At 37.4% G+C, this 21,614-nt stretch overlaps 1 long non-coding RNA gene across 1 annotated transcript in view; it reads left to right on the top strand.

Moving 5' to 3' along the window:
• Positions 1 to 2,285: 2,285 nt before the first annotated feature.
• The window catches only part of LOC142044989 (uncharacterized), a 187,283-nt gene continuing 167,954 nt past the window's right edge, over positions 2,286 to 21,614 (top strand). Inside the window, exon 1 of the long non-coding RNA XR_012654479.1 lies at positions 2,286 to 2,469. This is a non-coding gene — a long non-coding RNA (uncharacterized LOC142044989). The remainder of the gene's footprint in view (positions 2,470 to 21,614) is intronic.

The raw sequence follows: 21,614 nt of genomic DNA on the forward strand, positions 1-21,614 counted from the left end.
AAATTGGGTATGTCTGTTTCTTTATGAAAACAGGTGTGAAGCTAAAATTATATGTGTATTTCATTTGTTATCCATGCTTTCTTTTTGTTTTTCTGTTTCTTGTCTCTCTTTCCTCCATCTTCATTATTCATTGGTTTGTATTAATGTATTCCCCCATTACAGTTGCTAAAACTGCCACTGTATATAGTCTGTGTGTTACAGAAAGCTTGTAATTTTCAAGCAAAGAACTGATATTAAAAAGATTATAAGTTAGTGGGAAAAATAGACACTAAAAATAGACTTCCTGGTGAAAACATAAGAAGACTAATTTTATACTAAATGATGGTTATTATATGCCTCTGCATTTGATTGATCAATGATTGTTAGGGCACTGTTCTGATTGCAGTCATGCTGCAGAAGCCCCAGAGTGCCCTCAGCAGAATCACTAAGAAGAAATAAAGCAGTTTTCTTTTTTCACTTAATAAAAGATTCAACTTTTTATTTCAAATCAAACTCTCCATGCTTATGAAAAGGTCTTTCTCTTGCAGGCTGTAATATATGTAATTGATCCAGTCTGGACATGAATTTCAAAGAAAACCGCACCTACATTTACTATGCAAAGGAGTTAGTCTGAGAAATGTGATAGTCCCAGAGGACAGAGACCTTTACTCACAGGTATTTTAGACAGAAATAATAACACTTCATTCCTTGAATCACCTATGTTATCCAAATTGTGCAAAGGAATATTTGACATAGAAATTCTGAAAGCATAAAGAATCACACAAAAAAAAAGAAACTTTGTGTTACCAATATTTCTTTTTAAGCCAGATAGCAAAGAAATTTTTTTTATCCCAAACACTACTGCGAGAGTTTCAGGGTTTCTCCTTTGATTAACAGAATTTAGAAAAAGACTATTGAGCAGAAATGTGAGCAGAACTTCCTGATTCTTGAATGACTTGGTACTACGCATATATTCCTGAGACTGCCAAATGGAAAAGAGTGGGATGACTCAGACATTTAGAATAAACTCCAGTTAATATAATGGAATGGATGTAAAATCATAGTACAACAAAAAAGAGCTGGAGGTGACCCTAAGAAGTTATCTGGTCAAAGGCAGGATTGACTGGGGTTTGTCCAACCTGTTCTTAAAACTTCCAATGATTTAGACTCTAAATTTTCCTACACAATATATTCTGGAGCTCTTCAGTCCTTTCATGACTAATTTTTTTGTAATGCCAGCCTGAATCTTCCTTAACAGAACTTAAACTCGTTGCTTTTCATTTATAACATTTGAATTGTCTTAACACTAATTCCAAGGGTTAGCCTCAAGAATATCTGATAACCACTAAATCTTTGCATATTTTATGTGGTCGGGATTTTTTTCTGTCATAGTCAATGCATATGAAACTGCTACAATAACAAAGTTCTGGCTTTATTACTCTACTCTTACCTAAGGACAATTCTTCTGACCCAATGGCAGTTACTCCAGTATTGTTGCGTGAGATTTTCTGACAAGAGAAAAGGAGGGCCTTTGTATATTTGAAAAATCACTTTGTAAGTCCTAATAGTCTTGAAGATTGTAGGGACATATTCATGGGAAAAATGAAAACAGGACTGTTGTGGTTTAAGCCCAGCCAGCAACAAAGCACCACGCAGGTACTTGATCATTCCCCACCCCGGCCATTCTGGGATGAGGAGAAAATAGAAAGACTTGTGGGGCGAGAGAAGGGCAGGGAGGGATCACTCACCACTTATGGTCACGGGCAAAAGACAGGCTCAACCTGGGGAAGAAACCAAACCAATGTAATTTCCTACCAATCAAATCGAACCAGGCTAATGAGAAGTACGACCCGCCCGCAGCACACCTTCCCCCCCACCCCCTTCCCGCCTCGACCCCACTCCCGCTTCTCTCTCCCTCCGGCGGCGCAGGGGGTCGGGGTCGGTTCCTCACACCCCTCGTCTCTGCCGCTCCGTCCTCCTCAGGGGCAGCGCTCCTCACTCGTCCCCTGCCCCGCCGTGGGGTCCCCCCCACGGGAGACAGTCCTCCACCAACCTCTCCAGCCTGGGTCCTTCCCGCGGGCTGCGGTTCCTCACAGACTGCTCCAGCGCGGGTCCCTTCCACAGGGTGCAGTCCTTCCGTCCCAGCCTGCTCCAGCGCGGGCTTTCCCTCAGAGTCCCGGCCATCCTGGGGGGCAGCCCTCCCCCTGCTCCGGCAAGTGGGCTTCTCCACAGCCGGCAAGTGGGCATCCGCTGCCCCGCTCCCCTCCCTGGGCTGGGGGGGGACAGCCTGCCTCACCGCGCTCTTCCCCAGAGGCTGCAGCTGGGCAGCTGCTCCACCAGGGACCTCCGTGGGCTGGGGGGGGACAGCCTGCCGCCTCACGGCGGGCTGCGGGGGCATCCCCTCCTCCCCGCCTTCCTCCCTGACCTCGGTACCCGCAGAGGGGTTTCTCTCACATCCCGCTCCTCTCTCGGCTGCAGGTTTTCCAGCAGGTGGGTTTTCTCTTTTTTGCCCCTTCTTAACTCCGTTCTCCCCGAGGCGCTGCCGCCGTCGCTGAGGGGCTCGGCCTGGGCCAGCGGCGGGTCCGGCTGGAGCCGGGGAAGCTTCCAGCAGCTTCTGACAGGAGCCGGCCCTGCCGACCCTCAGCCGATACCAAAAAAACCAAACCGCACCACACAAACCCATAACAGGATCTAAGGCCAGTTTCCATGGTATGAGGTCAGTGTTAAATCTACAAAGTACATTTATTTTTTCTTAATGTATTATGAGCAGTTTGTGTGTCAATAAACTGAGAGGATACAGTGTAAGATTCTTCTGACCAAGCAAAATTCCTTAGAGCCTTTTGAAGGAGATGATAGTGACAATATACTGCTTTTTGAGTGTAAGCCTGAACCCAAAATCACCTTTTTTGGCTCAAGGTCCAAGTTTCTTCTCATTTATATTGCTTGAAAGACTAAACAGACAGAAAATTACAGCCTGTAGTATTCTTTTTCCTTAGCTTCAAGCAGAACCCTGAAGTGAGCAGATAGCACTTGGCCATTTTGTGGTCAAAATTTGAGACAAGTCAGCTGAGAAGTCATTTCTGGAAATGCTCAAGCTTTGTAACACCATAAGGACAGCTAGGATTTGTCACTATCCTGAGCTTGGATTATGCATCCTCTAACTTGCTATTTGTAGAAGATGAAGATGTTCAGTGTCTCAACTCTCCTCCAAAGCTTGCACAGATAAAGTTTGAGACTTTAAAAGACTATCGCTGGAAAGCTTCCGCAATATATGGAAATGGTGGATAATGGGAATAGTCCATTGGCACACATAAATTGTGAGGAACAGAGTTCTAAAAACTTTCCCTGAAATCATTAGTAACAGCCACAGACTCTGTTATTTCCCTCAGGGTATGATTCATGTTTCTGTCAGGCATCAGAATGAGGCAAATTTACTCTTTATAGTAAATGTGCTTGATAATCTTATTTATAGAGGGTATTGAGAATTTTTCTACAAAGTGTTTTTCCACAAGAATACATTAATTTGTTCAAAATAATAATAAGAAAAAAATTAGAAGTGTTTACATTTTAATGAAATTTTTGTTGGCTAAATATCCTAATAGCCACAGGTTTAGGAGACAGATTTAAGACCGTTCTTCCCGATACAGGATTCTTCCTGATATAAGAGACAGTATGAGCTTACCATTTGACAGGAAAATATTACCTGCAGTAGGGGGTGGCCAAGCTTCAAGTTCTACGTTCAAATCAGGCAACTTAAGGTAAAGCCTGTTCTCTATTGCACAGGATTTCTTTCATTTTTTTAGGTTACTTTCTGAAAAAACTGTCTTCTTTCCACATTGGAATTAAACCACATGCTTAAAACATAGGTCGTGCATGTGTTCCTTTGTAAAACTAATTATCACTTTTCAGCCGGTTCTTTTCATTTAAGTAGTGCATTAATACTATGTTGTAACTTGAAATGCTCCCTAAATGCAAGTTGAAATGCTCTATTTGAAGGAAAGAAAGCATCAAAGATGGAATAGTTCATTTCTTCTTTGGTTCATTCTATCTTCTATGTAGAACTAAGGAGGGAAAATAAAGACTTGCTAAATCATCCTGTGCTTTATATCTACATATTCTTTAGCCTACCTCACTTTCTTGGGACAACTTCTCCTCCCTGACACACAATCTTCAATTTTTTTTTGTAAGTCAGATTTTCATAAGAAAAATAGAAGACACTGTTTTGCACATCTTCACAAGACAAACCAAACCCCCTGGGAGCTCCCCTGTCTCATGAAGGTAGAAGCAAGAAGACAACTAAAATTGGAGAAGCAAAAATCTGATTGTGGTTGAATACTTCAGAAATCTGCCAAGAGATATTCTCAGAAGTCTGAGATTTTCCCCTCTTTTTGCCTTCTTTGCCTCTGACAAACATGATTAATATTTAATGCAATGTATTGCACATGAATTGCTAAATAAAATTTAATTCACATCTTCCTTTGAGATAACCTAGAGGTTCTTCAATTCTATGAACAGAGTTGCCTGCTGATTGCAGGTCTAACAAATGAAACAGGATGAATGTTCATATCAGGGATGAAAAGATTTGTATTTAAAATATGTACATTAAAAGATGCTTTTTTCAATCTACTTCATAGGCTGAGAAATATGAAGAAAGAAGTGGTATTAATAGAGCTTCAGATTTTCAGGGCTTTCACTGAAGAAAGCTCCAGCTAAAATGAAAGCTACTCTCAGTAAGTACCTGCTGTGCAAATAATGTTTAACGGGATTAAGGAATTGAAGTTGAAAAGTGTATAGAAAGTGCCTAATCACAGAAATCTATGTGTGCCCAGATTGTTCTTTCTCCTATTTTCGAAGCCTTTCAGAACAGAAATGAAAAAAAATATGAAAATGTCAGACCTTTTCCTCTTAGATTCCTTACTTGAATGGGGCTTCTTTATACATTGTGTATAAAGAAATATTTCCCAGGAGGTGTCCAGGATAATTTGTACAAACCAGAACTGCTTTGCAATATTGACACATTTTTTATGATTACGAAAATGAAATGAGTTCAGGAAAACACACATCCTGCACAAAGTGCTTAAGGCCCACAGAAACATTATTATTCAATTTTGCTGAAGATGTTCCCCACAAAGACACTCTTACAGCAGGCAGTCCCTTCTGGCAATTTGAAATCACTCTGTGAATAAGAGATCAATCTTGCCTTCAGAGATTGTGCTATTGTGCTATTACTGCTTTATCCCTTATCACAGAAAGCTGTTTTTCATCACCTATGAGAATTTTGGTATGATGGATACAGCAGTGCTGACAAAAATCTTCTTTTTTTTGTGGAAATATGAGTAGCTAGACTTAATAGTGACACAAGCTAAACTTCTGAATTGCTTCTCGGTATCTCTACAAATATTATGAAACCCATAGTTAGTTGTCTATATTCTGTGAGATCCTCAACCTTAGTGCTATAACTACATTGCAAATTAAGTCCAAGTAATATTGCTTGGAAAAAAGTGTGGGTTTTAAAATATAGCTGAAAGGTGGGATTTTTTTTCATGTGAACCGAAAGTACACTTGGTAATTGATTCCTGAATTTACCTGGGGTTAGCCTAAACACTAAAAGCTTAATCTAAACCCATTTTTTCTTAGCAATAAGTCAACTCTTATTAACTAAAAGTAGCTTTGCTTCAGGCCTCATGTAAATAAAATATAACTAATTGGAGATCTGAGCAGAAACTAAAGTCATACAAAGGGCAATTGCCCAGTTCTTTTAATTTGATGTGACATAAGTCCACGTACAGCATAGCAGCAGGGAATCACAAGAAAAGCATAATAGAATTTACAAATTATAGAAATTTGAACATTTTATTTGAGACAATTAGTCACAGATAATTTGGGGATGAAAATGCCAATGTAAATCAATTTGTAAAATTATTTTTTTATTATTTTATTGTTATAGTGCATTTGCCCAGTGAGACAATATATCATAAAATGCTATTCACAGTCTTCATCAGGGTTGTTGAAGACTTTTTAATAATATATATCAAATTTTATTTTCTCCTGCCACATATATATCTTTAGACTTGCAAAAGATTCCTTCTATGCATCCATACACTCTGAGAATTCTGACTTTTTACAATCATATATTCTATCTTCAGTAAGTTAATAAAGAGCAGACACATTTTCATATCATAGTATGTAATCATTAATGAGATTATTTCAGGGTGGTCAAGAGTTGTAAAAAGAGATTGGAAATAGATGAATGAAGTGTAAGTTGAATTGCCTGAAGAATGCACCTAAGAAAGACAGTTTCACTGGGCATCTTCCTCCTTTTCTTGATAGTGTGAAATAGCTTTGCACGAAGTCTTCCCATTTCAGCCTAAGGGGAAAACTACTCTTGAAAAGATTATTCCTGACCAAAATCTGCAGCTTTCAGAGCAGTAGGCATTTAGGATTACAATTTGGGTCATAAATCATATTGTTTAAACAAAAATTAGTTAGCATTTTAATCTATTCATTGTCAATTTCTGCCCATGCAGATAAAACACAGCCATGCAAATATTGAATGTAACTCAGGAGTGGAAATCTTCAACATAGAAAGGAAAGAAGACCTAAACAACTACAGGCAGTAAAGGTAAAAGAATACCTCAAAACAGTAATTGAAAAGTGAAATGATGTTGCCTGTGAAAATGACAATTGATGAACTCTTTGCTACACAACTTTTTATTTATTTTGTCGAGCCGTTGGCTTTTTATAATACATTTACATAAAAAACAGAGTAGAATTTTCTGTGTGAAGTTCCTGAGCACCTTTAATTTCTTTGGATGGGTAGCAATTTCAGGATATGCTTAACTCCTGACATAATCAATCAAAAATGCTAGATTATAGTCTGCAGTAGAAAACAGCTAATTCTGAACTCTGAATAACATCTTTGGAGTCATAAATAGGTTTACTATATCATTTACAGTAGCTGAAATTGACAGTATGTCTCCACTGTAGGCACTATGTCTTAAAATTTCCACTCATTGGACATAATACCCTGGAAGTTTTTAAAAGATGTGTAGAGATGGTGCTTAGGGACATGTATTAGTGTGGATTTGACAGTATTAGGTTTATGGTTGGACTCGATCATCTTAAAGGACTTTTCCAGCCTAAATGTTTGTATGATTCTATAATACTGTTTTAAGCATAATACTATTATAAATAAAATACCTCAGCTTTCATCAAAGACTTCTGTGAAATATATAGACCTCTCCTTTGGGCAGTTAGAGGTGGTAGTTATGGGGAAATTATATTGGATATTGTTTAATATGGATTCTTAAATTAGTTTAGATCCTGTTGCAAATCAGAATGTGCTTTACCTTTCTCTGTGAGAAGTCAATGTAAAGAGATCTCCTCAGTCTAATTTTAAAAATAAAATTTTCATTAAAATCTTACAATAACATCATGACAAGTAACTGAGTGTTTTGCCAAAGCAGTCATGATATGTAAGTGTATGGTGTGTATGTGTCAAGGTGCTGGCAGCTGTGGGGGTGTGGGGGTAGTCTGTGGAAAAGTACCAGGGGCTGCCCTGTGCTGGACACAGAGGGTTCCAGCCAGCTCCAGCAGACCCACGATGGGACAGAGCTGAGCCCCTCAGCCAAGCTGGGAGGGTCTCTGGGAAAGTGTATTTCAGAAAGGGCAATAACACCAGAAAGCAGAGAGGAGGAGGGAGTGTAAAGAGTGAGAAACAGCAGAGGAAACATTGGGTTTGGAGGAGAAGAAGGAGAAGGAGAAGAAGGAGAAGGAGGAGGAAAAGGAAGAGGAGGAAGAGGAGGAGAAGGAGAAGGAGGAAGAGGAGGATGACAATGGCAATGACTGCAACGATGATGATGACAATGACAAGGATGAGGAGGAGGTGGTGTTCCAGGTGCTGGAGCAGAGATTCACAATAAAGCTGGTGGAGGACCCACGATGGAGCAGATGGATATTCCTGAAGGAACTGTGGCCTGTGGAGAGCCCACACAGGAGCAAAGGAAAAGTGTGAGAAGCAAGGAATGGCAGAAAGAAACCATTAGGTATTGACCATAGCTTCCCCTCACCAACCCCCTGCACCTCACAGCAGGACAAGGAGTCTGGAGTGAAGGAGTGAATTTGAGTCTAGGGAAGAGAGGAGGAAAGGTGTTCTAAGGTTTGTCTCCTAGTTTTCTCACTACCCAAACCTATTTTAATTTGCAATCAATTAAAGTTAATTTTCCCAAAGTTGAGCCTGTTTTGCCTATGATAGCAGTTGGTAACTGATCTTCTTGTCTTTATCTCAACTTGTGAGTTTTTCATCCCATTGTCTCCCCCTGTCCCACTGCAGACTGGGAGTGAGCAAGCATCTGGGTCAGAGTTTGGCTGTTTGCCAAGGCTAGACCACTGCAGTAAGCAAAATTCATATGTGTGTTGACCACATTGAAATCATTACAGGTCACTCAGAATTTGTGGAGACACGTTTTTTTATCTATCCCCTCCAGAGTTGATCCTTCTTCCACCATTGTGTAGTAATCCAAAATTGTCAAAGAGAAAACGGTCCTCACTATTCTTCAGACATCAGGGATACCATGGATTTCTCCACTTAGTGATGAAGGGAGATAAAATAATTTATAATAGTCAAATAGGAAAATGAGTTCCAGAAAGTTTGCTTTGAAGTGTGCGATTATCAAAGATAAGGCAATTATTTTAATAGCAGGTTTAAATAGTGTAATATTTTCCATGGTCTAGAATGAAAGTCTGGAATCTGAAGACTGACTGGTACAGAGGACCCAATAGGACCAATACAAAATAGTTTGCAAGACAAAGGCCTATAACTCTCCTTTATGATGCTTTATTATTCAGTCATTTATCAGATTTTTCAACAATGGCTTAGATTCTGTAGTTGTTTTCTGAAAATGTAAATAAACTCTGGGAGTGTTGCTGTTTGAACTGTACTGTTGCAGCCAGTTTTGCACTATTAAGAATGCTAAATGAGAAAAGTTGGATTAAGCCCTGCAGATACATTCTATAGTGTTTGCCGAACAGTTTAGATTTACTGTGTGAGTTAGCAATAGATACATCACAGCACACAGGGGACACTTTAAAGAATCATTATTATTGCTGTTTATTGGTGTGGGGTTTTTTGCAGTGTAATGTGCTGCACAGTAGAGTAATTGCTTTCAAAAGAACAGTAAGTATCACCCCCCAGTGAGGGTGTTTTATGGAAAAATATGTTGTCTAAAATTAACAGGCAGTGATACATTTTTCCTCTAGGTTCACTTAAGTATTTTAGTTTTATCTCATTTTATACTTTTTATGCTTGAAGAAATCTTTTGTACTAACTTTGCTACTTGAACAGGGGCGAGTCATAAACTCAGGTAGATTTATTACTTCCTTCTCCATTACATTGATCTGGCTTTTGTTACAGCGAACAGCAAATATACACAAATATCTCATTACCATACTTCCAAGAGGTGGAAGTACATAAAATGGAACTCTTATCATATAATGAAATAAATATGTGCAATTTAAAAAATATTTAAGCATTTCAGCAGGAAACACTAGTATAAGATGGAGTACTTGTATCCAATGGCTGTGTATGTGGTTTATGGAGAGCTTAAGCGATACTAGCTCATCATAACCAATAGCATACAGCGGAAAAGGATGACTTGCATCATAGTCTGCTGATTTTAACTTCCCAACCCAAAATACCATGTGCCAGCTGGATCAGTTGAGGACAAGGCTAAGGTCGAAGTCACCCATGGCAGTTCCCCTTTAACTGCTTTGCTAAGAAAACCTGAGTATGATTAGTGCCTAAAATTATTTATTGACAAGCTTTGCATCATTACCTGAACAAAAGTAAAAAGCTTAACATACCATAAAATACAATAAAATGAAATAAAGTAAAATAAAATAAAATAAAATAAAATAAATAACAATACAAAATTTCATCTAATAGTATTATCAACAAAATTATTTGACAAAAACTAGGTTGTTATTGCTTAGAAGGATGATATGCCAATTAGATTGAATGTTGTTTAGTATTATACTAAAATGCCTAATACTATTATGATGAGTATTAACCTAATGGAACTTTACATGGTATTCATCACATAATGGTCTTCCACCACTGTTTACCAGCTGTAAATTCAGCCCCTTAATTCTTTCATGTCTGTCACGGAATGCTTTCTACATAAAGACTCAACAAACTATGAAAGAGTTCAAATCTTTAATTTCTTAGCAGGCAACAGTAGGTTATTCACAGCGTATATTTAGTTTGAAGACTGTCTATCTGGTAACTATGTTGTGAACCAGGGAGGTCCCAGTTGGCTGGAGGTTAGCAATCCTGACACCCATCTACAAGAAGGGCTGGAAGGAGGATCCAGAGAACTACAGACCTGTCAGTCTGACCTCGGTGCCAGGGAGTTATGGAGCAGATCATCTTGAGTGCCATCACGCAGCATGTACAGGACAACCAGGTGATCAGGACAAGTCAGCATGGGTTTACAAAAAGCAGGTCCTGCTTGACTAACCTGGTCTCCTTCTATGACAAGGTGACCCACTTAGTGGATGAGGGAAAGGCTGTGGATGTTGTCTACCTAGACTTTAGTAAAGTCTTTGACACCATTTCCCACACCATTTTTCTGGAGAAACTGGCTGCTCATGGCTTAGATGGGCATACTCTTTGCTGGGTAAAAAACTGGCTGGATAGCTGAGCCCAAAGAGTGGTGGTGAATGGAGTTAAATCCAGTTGGTGGCTGGTCACAAGTGGTGTTCCCCAGGGCTCAGTATTGGGGCCAGTTCTATTTAATATCTTTATCAACGATCTGGACGAGGGGATCGAGTGCACCCTCAGTGAGTTTGCAGATGCCACCAAGTTGGGCAGGAGGGTTGATCTGCTTGAGGGTAGGAAGGCTCTACAGAGGGCTCTGGACAGGCTGGTTCGATGGGCCAAGGCCAGCTGTTTGAGGTTCAACAAGGCTCAGTGCTGGGTCCTGCACCTGGGTCACAACAACCCCATGCATTTGGCTTGTATCAGAACTAGTGCGGCCAGCAGGACTAGGGAAGCGATCGTCCCCCTGTACTCGATACTGGTGAGGCTGCACCTCAAATATGTGTTCAGTTTTGGGCACTTCACTACAAGAAAGACATTGAGGTGCTGGAGCATGTCCAAAGAAGAGCAACGAAGCTGGTGAGGGGTCTGGAGCACAAGTCTTATGAGGAGCAGCTGAGGGACCTGGGGTTGTTTAGCCTGGAGAAAAGGAGGCTGAGGGAAGACCTTATCGCTCTCTACAACTACCTGAAAGGAGGTTGCAGCCAGGTGAGGGTCGGTCTCTTCTCCCAAGTAACAAGTGACAGAACAAGGAGAAATGGCCTCAAGTTGCAGCAGGGGAGGTTTAGATTGGATATTAGGAAAAATTTCTTCACCTAAAGGGTTGTCAAGCACTGGAACAGGCTGCCCAGGGAAGTGGTTGAGTCACCATCCCTGGAGGTATTTAAAAGACATGTAGATGTGGCCCTTAGGGACATGGTTTAGTGGTGGGCTTGGCAGTGCTAAGTTAATGGCTGGACTCAATGATCTTAAAGGTCTTTTCCAACCTAACCAGTTCTATGATTCTATGAAAGAATAAAGCCAGTAATTGAAAAAACCAACACAAACTTTTATAATTCTCTGCTTAGCTAGTGAAACAACAGAAAAGAGAAAATGGCTTGTCAACAAGATTATGGATCATTATGTGTGGTCACTTCAAGAATGATTGCTAAATAAGTTTGATCTTGAAAATACGGAATCTCATTCAGACATTAAAGAATAATATACCTAAATATAGAACATTTGACAATTTCATCAATCTTAGAATTCTGGCTTTTGTTTGGTCTTACTAATTGATTTCTTTACTCATTATTTGGAAATAGTTTTTCCTGAAATGTAAGAGCTTTTAAATGTAGATATTCCTATTTTTTGTTTTCAGCAGTCATTAGATTTGTAAGTATTTAAGGAAGATCAAAGGGATTCAAATTCAAAAGATAATAAATGTTAAATTATGGAAGAACAGTCTGTCTCTTTGGCAGCAAAAAAAACAGAGAAGCAGCAGGAAAATTAGAAGCAGGAATGACAGAAGAAGGGCAGAGATGATATGAGTTAGTAAGATTTTTCTTTTTTTTAATGTATATTATTAAAACTGAAGGCAACTGAAAACCTGAGTAGAATTTTAAAATAACCAGTTCCACTTTGGAAAGAAAAGAGAAAGACACCAAAAGAAAATGAAAATGGAATGATAGAAAAAGCTAGTTCAGTGTTGTCTGGCATTCTGTATCCAAGTATCAGTATCCTGTATGTGCCTAGCTGGCTGGTGGGCTTTGAGAGAACATCAAGGCCAAAGCAAGAAAGTGCTGAAAGTCAAAAAATGTCTGAAGAGTAAAAAAATAGATCCTACAAGTATTTCACCTAATAATACTTTCTATTAAAAATTATTCACAACAGCTCTAAAATGCATAAAGAGCTAGGAGAAAATAGAAGCATTCTTTTTCAGATCATCAGTTCTAATGCTTGATGTAACACACAAGTTTGTTCTGTGAAGGCAAACATGCCTCTTCACATACTGAGGTCAACATATTTGGAAATTGTGTAGAAGCAACAGAAACATTTTTTGTTTTTCCTTGACTGACAGCTACCTGAAGAGGATGGTGCTCTCCGTCACATTTTTTAGAAACACACTAATAATTCATATACTCAAATATATGTTTCAGTAGATGATAACTCTAACATACAGTATGCTAGAATCCCCCCAGGAAACAGTTTAAAGGTTTACTAGCAACTTGAGTTTCTTAGCTAGCTTAAAAAAATATTAGGCAAACCTAAACCCAAACATATAATAACTAAACAACAGTTCAGGATGCATAGAAGAAAAAATATAGTTAATGTGCTTAAGCTGAAGCAGTCATAAACTTTTACTAGCAAATATTGTGGCAGAATTTAAGTTTATAGCTGAAACCATGAAGTGGGTTCTTGCTTGTTTTTCCAGAGTTTTCCATAAGCATTTTTAATTTTTTTGTCCTGAATGGTTTTACAAAGTATTTTAAGACACTGTGACAACTGCAGTGAAAAGTCTAAATATCCTTTGGATTGATTGCTTCATTAAGTATTGTGGTTGAGGTCATCAGTGTAGAAGCAGAACTATGAAGCAATGAAACAGGCCCAGACTCTTCCATTTTTTAAAATTATTTTTGCAGGATTCCCCAAATGTTTTTATTTCTCTCACCCAAATAAAAGTTCTTGCAGTGAATAAGTTTTGGACTATTACGTTACACCCATTAATTTAAAGAAGTTTTCTGTACTGTCTTAAAGAAATAAGGAATTTAAGAGCTACTCTGGTTAGCTTAAACCATTTCCCCAATTCATTTAAGTCAAAATCAAATTATGTAAGTAGCAATAAAAGTGACCTCACCTATTTCTTAGGATTTAAATAGGCATTGAATTTGTACTTTAAATTTGATTGCTAACTCACACTAAAAAATAAGAGGATAACTGTATTATAGCAAATCATTAACATCTGTTAATTCAGAAAAACAGTAATACACAATTATTTTATTTTACTATACATAGGCTGAAAAATGAATAAATCTATTACAGAATAAATATTGATTTTGTATGCTCAATAATCCTAATGTGGAAGTATTTGAAAAGATATGTTACCTAATGCAAATAAATCTTATTTGTACATGACGAGAACAATGAAGACACCTCATAAGGAACAGAACTCTCACTGTCTCTAAACCCAGAAATTGGTATGATTAAACGGAAATATTTCCCATAATGCTGCTGATAGCTATGACTGCTGTTTCATAACAAAATAAATACACCACCTTGCTCTATTTGTGCATGTCATCTGGTTCAAAATAATCTGCTTGGACATAAACTACCTGGACATAAAGCAGCATGTCATAAATATCAAAATGTATTCCTTCAGACTGAAGCATTCTATAAAATTTTCATAGACAATATACAATCCAAACTATCAGATATGTTCATGGTTTGAGCATCTGCCAAAAGCAGGTATTTTAAATTATTCAGAGACACTTCAGATCTGAGGATAATTCAACACCCACTTTATACTATTGACCATCCTACAATCCACTATCCTCTTGCCACTCATTTTTGAAAGATTTATTTACCTGGACTGCATTTATCCACTAAAATTTGTAGCCTGGCTGCAAATACTGCTGTCATAGTCTGAATCTTATGACTTCTCCAAGTAAAAATTAAATTTCTATCATAACATTAAGATTAATTCTCTGCAAATCCAAATAATTTTACTGGTGATACTCTAGCACTTCCTTCCTATCTCCTAGCTTGCAATTAGAGTAAACCAAAATCCACCCTAGGCATAAAAAAAAGATTCCTGATACTCAACTGCTTATTGACAAATTAACTCTTCCTTAATTTTTTCCTGATAATATTCTGCAAACTTGCAATAATTCTCATAATCTTTTTTCTATGAAGTTTCTTTTTTCCTCTTTTGCTTTGTAGAAGCAACACTATGTATTTTCCTGTTATTCAAATCCTGCAGTTCCTCAGCTCCACAGTGGGTGAACAGAGAAGTCATAGTGGGTGAAGTAAAATGCTATTAAATAAGTAATAAAGAAAATATATTTAAATGTAAAATAGTGTCACATAGTAAAGTTATGTGTTGTACTGTGCAGCAGGAACATATACATCATGAATACCACATGACTAAAGCAGATAAAACACTAAATCTCTCTTTAAGTTCTCATACGAGAAGTAAATCTTTATTTTGAGGTGACTTGAGGCTCAGTAAGAGTGATCACACCTTTCAGTCATTTCTACCAAATGACAAATGAGGAGGGATGATAGAAGTGTGCATAGTAAGGATTGCCATAGAAAAGTTACTTCAAAATAACTATCTATTTAGATTAAAATAGTATGAATGAAGGATACAGAATAAGCATACAACAAACAAAGGATTAGTTAGTGCTTTGGTCAATTTTGGCAAAAATGAGTGAACAGCTCTAGGATTTTTATTGTGATTGACAGCCTGTTCCACTAGCCCACATTGACCCTCAGGAAAATGTTTTAATCTTCTTTTGCAGTTATAAGGAGCAATGCTGAGACTGAATCCCAATCTCAAAGGTCTAGGGGTGACGATCCCTGGTGGGACTTGTAGCAAGGCTTGTTTGCTTTCAGTCCTAGTAGAATTCCTACCTTTTGCTGTTTCCAGAGATCTACAGGCTGCTCCAGAGGAATCTCCAGATCACACTGTGCAAGCACCTCTATTATATCAGCAGCAGCAATCAAAACACATTTAAACCATATCAGTTACATAGCAGCTACATGGATGTGAAGTGCTCGTGCAGCAAGTTTGATTTTTTTTTTCTCAAAAACCAGTGAATCACGTACATGCAAACAGAAACAGTGGTTCCCATACCATTAATTCCTTCACGCCCCAGAAGGCACTCAAGAACAAGCATGTTTTCATGCTGAAACGCGAGGGTTAGGAGTAGACCAAGCAAAGGGAAGATGAGAATAATTCATTCTAGTAGTATCATGAATATGTGTAAATTAAATGGCTAACATGACTTTTACCCTTCACACATGTTCTTAGATGCCATGTTGAAGGCATCTGAAGATAGATTAAATTATATAGGTAGACTAATATCTGCTTCTAGATATGCCCAGAACTAGCTGTTTCTCGAGAGGGAGGAGCAGCTAACGCCTACAACTAATAAAGACACTTTCTGCTTAAAGGAATTTAAGCTCCCATATCCAAATACGAAGTGAAAAACTGAATCAATGAAGGAAATAGATTGGAAACATGTATGTTTTAAAACAAGTTAAAATACAGAATGATGGGCAAAAATATTAGGCATTTTAATTTAAAAACTACTGCAACAAGTTTATTTTCTCTCATTATTGTTTTATGTCATGATTTCTCTCACTTAGAAATAAGGCAAATTTTTTATATTATATGAAATATTTAGTGAATTAATTATATTATGGTTGTATAAACAGCCAATACTGTTTATCAAAGTTTCGTTAATTTAAAAGGAATGTATCTTTCCAGAAATAAAAATATACAAAGAAGGGTTAGGTTTCACCACTCCTAACTTATACCTTTGAAACATGATATGGCTCAAATTTTAGTCAAGTTTTGCATTATAGTGGAAAGAGAATTAGGCACTGGAAGTGCCTAAGTAGGTGGCTCTCTGAAGGGATTTTTCCTCTCCCAAACAGGCTGTCAACAGAGCCTACATGGCAAGCTAAGCCTAAATATCTAGCATCTAGAAAGACCAAGTGAAGATGAATATAACTCGCTACAGGAGACAGTGAAGAAAAAGAAAGCATTTATATTAGTAATAAAGTGGAATAATGAAAAAGAACACCATGAAAAATTAAATTACCTTTTATAACTTCCTGAGACAGGCTGACTTCATTAAGGCACGTACAGGGCTTCTTAGAATATCTAATTCTTTCTGTAGACCCAGCTTCTATCCCAAATTAGTGAGTTTCCTCCTTCAGAAATAATGATTTCCAGCAGTGATCAAGAAAAAAAGTATGTATCTCAAATATGATTTACCTAAAAAAATACATTTTGGACCATATTTACAACCTTCATTGCCTAACTTGTTTTTTAAATATTTGACATAAGAACACCAATTTGGTCAATTTTGGCAAAAATGAGTGAACAGATCATAACAAATTTCCTGTGCTGGCGGTGGAGGGGCAGGGAAAAAAGAAACCCAAAATTTTTTTTAAGAATGCAATTTAAAATCTAATTTACTTTGATTCAAATACTAAGCTTATATGTTGGGATTAACATGTGATTTTATAGAAATAAATCTATGGCAGAAATTGGACCAAAAGTTTTTTGAGGTATGCAAAAAACATGGTAGGGACTCAACTGTATAAAATGCAGAAAATTGCAAGGCAACAGTGAGTGGAATAATAGCATTGAAATTTCATCTTTAAAAAAAATTATTAAATCCCCCTCATGCTGTGTATGATTTAAGAGTCCTCAACAAAAGCACACAACATGAACAGGTTATAAATTAGGCAAAAAGCTGAAAAAAAAATTTTCCAGATTCATTGCACAAATTATCTATATTCTTTCAAAGACGGGGCAAAAACCTTTTTAAAATGACCCACTAATGCAATGGAAATAATTTCATTACAGATGCAGGATCTAAATAACATTCTATTACTAAAATTTCCTGTGATTATCTTCCCTACAGGAGTGGGAAGGACTGGGCAAGTGGAAGAAAATCAAGAATAATACCAAAAGGAGGGAAAAAGGTTATTATTTGAAAAATTCAAATAGCTCAGATTTCTTTTTCAGCTCTGTAACTGTGTGAATAACAGTGGAAGTAGCACAGCCAGAGAGTTTGTGTAAAGTTATTCTCCAAGGCCTGAATTGAACTTGCGTTCTGCCAAATCATTAAAAAAAAAAAAGTTATTTTTGAAGTTAAACATGTAAAATTTAGTTAGTTAGTTAGTTATCTACCCATTTATTTATTTATTTATTTGGAGGCTGGGGCAAGTGAGCTCTAGTTGGCAAGATGTGCGTTTTCTAAGTTCAGAACAACACCGAGCCACAGAATCCAGCAAGAATTGGTTGTGCGAGCCCATAAACTGCATGGGGCTTTTAGTCATGAGTGATTAACAACCAAGCTAAGTGAGGGGCACACATGAGAGTTTCTTATTTATAATTTCAGGAAGGGCATGCTGCTATATATACCGATTTATTGGAATTGGCCCTGTTCTTCTACTCCTTAGCTGGGCTGCCCAGGCTGCATTTTAGTTGTGATCTCTTGCTGGGTGGTGACCAGCTGAATTAAATAAATGGCCTTCATCTGGAAGGTATGCTTTGATTTTCAGTGTAACTTGGTAGATGCTATTCAGGACTGCTGCTGAGTTTCATAGGATTCTATGGTCAGCAGAACCCTAGCATAATGCTTCAAGCCTTGGAGATATAACAACCAGTAGGAAGTAAAGGGGCATTGTGCAGGGAGACTGCAATATGAGAGAAAGTGGTTTTTGGTGGTTTCACACATCTTAGCCTGACAAATTTATCCAGGCTACAAAGGCGACACATCATTTAGGATAAGGACCTTGCCTGCTAAAATATATTCTCTTACGTAGAAAGAAGATGTGGTTGCTTGGCCTGGGAAAGCTTATATTGTGACTAAAAGAAGCAAAATAATTGAGAAACTGTGTTCATTTTCACCAGTTAACTTGGAGGAGATAAAACTGAGCACAAATATAATTGGTTTTATCAGTGATCAGAATTTGACCAGAAAATTCTTCTACTCCATTAATTTTTCCAGTCCTGGGGTTTTTTTTCCCACTTAAGAACCTTGATAATCTTCAAAGATTTAGATAGCTACTTGATAGCTTTTCCAGTCTTAATCAATATTCTAAAAATTCAGTAGTAGATTCTCATTTAAAAACAAAGTTCTGCAATACTTTGCTAAGCAAAACTCTCTCAACTCAGTGCAGAGGAAATTTACCAAAGCAAGAAGAAAATATAGAATAAAACGTCAGCTTTATCAAGATCTATCTAGATCAAAAACCATCTTCATTTAAGAAAATATTTCAATTCTTGTACTTTAAAATTATGTGTTGAAAACTGCTACAAGATGCTATCTTGTGTGTTAATTCATATTGACTACTGTAGTCACCATGATGAAAAAACATTTAACTTTGAAGAACTCAAAAGCACAGGTAATGTAGCCAAAATCATATAGACAAATACAGAATCAAAGCTGAAATGTTCACGTTTCCACTTCCTGTACCTGCCAATGCTTCCTGTACACTTGTAGTATTTAATGTTATATATCTGCAAACTGCAATACTTTTCCACTCCACTTTCAAAAACACAGGAAAAGCAATCCTGCACAGTTTCATATAAGGCAGCACAGTAAAATTAGGGATTACTCTGGTCCACCAGGTGTTTTTTGAAGAATAACTAAAGTAACCCGTAACTAAAACTGACTTAGCATACATTTGACATTATGCTAGGCTTTAAGCCTTACATAATTCATAAAATTTTTGCAGTTACTTTTTAATTTCATATTTTTGCAGTTATTAGTTCATTTTAAACAATTGTACTTGAAATACAGGAGTTGCTTATTTGAAAGAAACTGAGGCATTTATCCAAGAAGCTGATGAAAGTCAACTCAGACCGTGGGCATTATCCATTGGAAAATAGCCCTCCTCCCTCACAGATAATCTAACAAGTGAAAAATAATTCACAGTCAGACCAATTCCCTGATTCAGCTAATTTTGCAGTTATATATACTGCTTGTGTCAACACTGGGCCAATGATAAGTAGAGGGCAGAAGTGGTCAGGCAAGGGAAATTTTTGGGCCATATTGTTCAGAGACAAATTAGGGCTAATGTTGAACTAAAGCATTTGAACAATGCCTTGGTTTTCACTGTATCAGTGAATGGACAGACATGAATTACAGCATTAGTTCAGACCAAACCATAAGCAATTTGGTCACAGAAGAAAAAAAAATAAATAAATCCAATGGGCAGGGGAAAAAACAAAAGCTCTACAAAACAAAACTTCAGCATTTTAATATATCACAAATAACTTAAGTATACGCCTTACCAGAAAACTATGAACATGAAACCATGTAAAGAATAGAAAAAACCAACACATTCAGAACTAAGTTATAGCACAACTGGAATGAATTATTATATACAGTGATCAGTATTCATTTTTGCTATAATTTAAGGTAGATTCCTCTGTTTTAATTACTACTATTGTACTACTATTGCTATATACTACTATTACTACTATTCTGTATTGATTGTCTCTAGTTACTTGAAGCTATTTTTATTAATTTTTTGGCTTAGTACTTATTTTACTACAAGTTCCAACTGTAACAATGATAGCAGCTAAATTCAGCTTAATAAATACCTTGAGATTAAGAGGTCTCATGTGTGATGGGGAATGACATGAAAGATTATAGTAACCTTGCTGTGCTTCGTATCTATTCTGTCTGGATATAAACTGATGCTAGAAACATCTCACAGAAGTGAGATTTCTTCAGTCAAAATGGATAGTACCCCAGATCATGACCTTGTCTTAGAGTATCTTATCAGTATGGAATGAATGGCTGTACTATTTGCTACTTTTAGTGTCGTTCATATGTACAGCAGCAATATAGCAACCAGAAATATTCTGCAGCTTTGCAGCAATTGAAACCGTGACGTTGTAACAGCATTTTAATGAATACAGTTGTTCATGGGTAGTTCTTCATTCACCCCATCAGATTAATGATGGGTTGACAGGGTCTGCTTTTCTCATAGTATATTGTAAAATGAGCTACTGAACTGATTGGAATCTCTACATAACGCTGATTGCATCAAAACAAATAAAATACCATACTATACTTTTATGGCCCCAATACATGTTCAAGGACACTGTCAAGTCCTTACGTATTCTAAATTGTTCCTTTTTACTATGTCCTCTTGTGCTGATTTCCACAATTTCATTACTTGCTTCTCAACTCCGGTTGATTATTTTCACTTAATATATTTACCTGAATGTATAAGCTAAAGTAGGCTAAGTGAATACATAATATATAAACTCTTTTGTCTTGGATGTTGGAATTCCTTCCCATTCTGAAGCCAATTTAACTTTATTTCTGTTTTACTGATACATATTTATCCAATCTGTTCTTAGAAATCTTCCAGTACTCTTAAAAACTTCCAAAGATGACAGTTCTCTAAACCTATTCCAGTGTTTCATTATCTTTTACTTTTGGAAAGATTTCCTTAATAGTCAGCTTGAATGTCTTCTTCATTGAAACCTGTGGCTTTTTGTCTGAGCCACAGCAGATTAATGTTTCTTATTGCAGCATCAGTCAGTGGAATAAATTCCTCATGTGATTTAAATCAAATCAGGATTGAAGCAGTTTATAGATTTAATATTAATGAAATGCAATTAACCAACAATCTCTGAACTATACATACAGAATCAGTAAAACAGATACCATGCTGGGCATCCACAAAACATTTGTAAAGACCTACAGATTTCATCACCCTTCTATAACTAATCCCCACAAGCTCTCACCCCCTCCAGCCCTCTCAGAAATATGCATGGCTATGTGCACTTCCCCCTCCTGTCTTACAGGACCATCAGGTTACAGATAACTCCCACCTCTTCCAGACATGGCTTCCCTTACTTAGTTACACCTCTTCTTGGAGATGGAAGGGGGTTTTCTAACTTTATGTTCAGCTGTGCTGCTCCCCACAACCCACTAATTCACACACCAGTGAGAAAGCACCCCGCGAGATCACATACACAAACCTGCCTTGTGAGTCCCTACTTGTTACACTCCTTAGTGTCCAATGTCTAGTTGGATTTAAGCTACTCATGGCATTCAAAGTGAAGGGTGTTTGGGCAGACCTAGGCAGATGCTGGCTGGTGACTTCTGCCAGCATTGAACTCAGTCTGATTGTTGTGCTGTTGTGCAATATCAAGTCCCACAGTCACAAATTTCCAAGCTTCTTTTATACGTCTTTTCAAGCTGACTCCTTTTCTCAAAAGTCGCAGTCTACAAAGCCTACTGTCCTCTCATAGAAGGAAATTAAATTAGTTTGACTTGGATTGTTTTTTGAAAAA

Source organism: Buteo buteo, chromosome 26, assembly GCF_964188355.1.
Source record: "Buteo buteo chromosome 26, bButBut1.hap1.1, whole genome shotgun sequence".
NCBI lineage: Eukaryota > Metazoa > Chordata > Aves > Accipitriformes > Accipitridae > Buteo > Buteo buteo.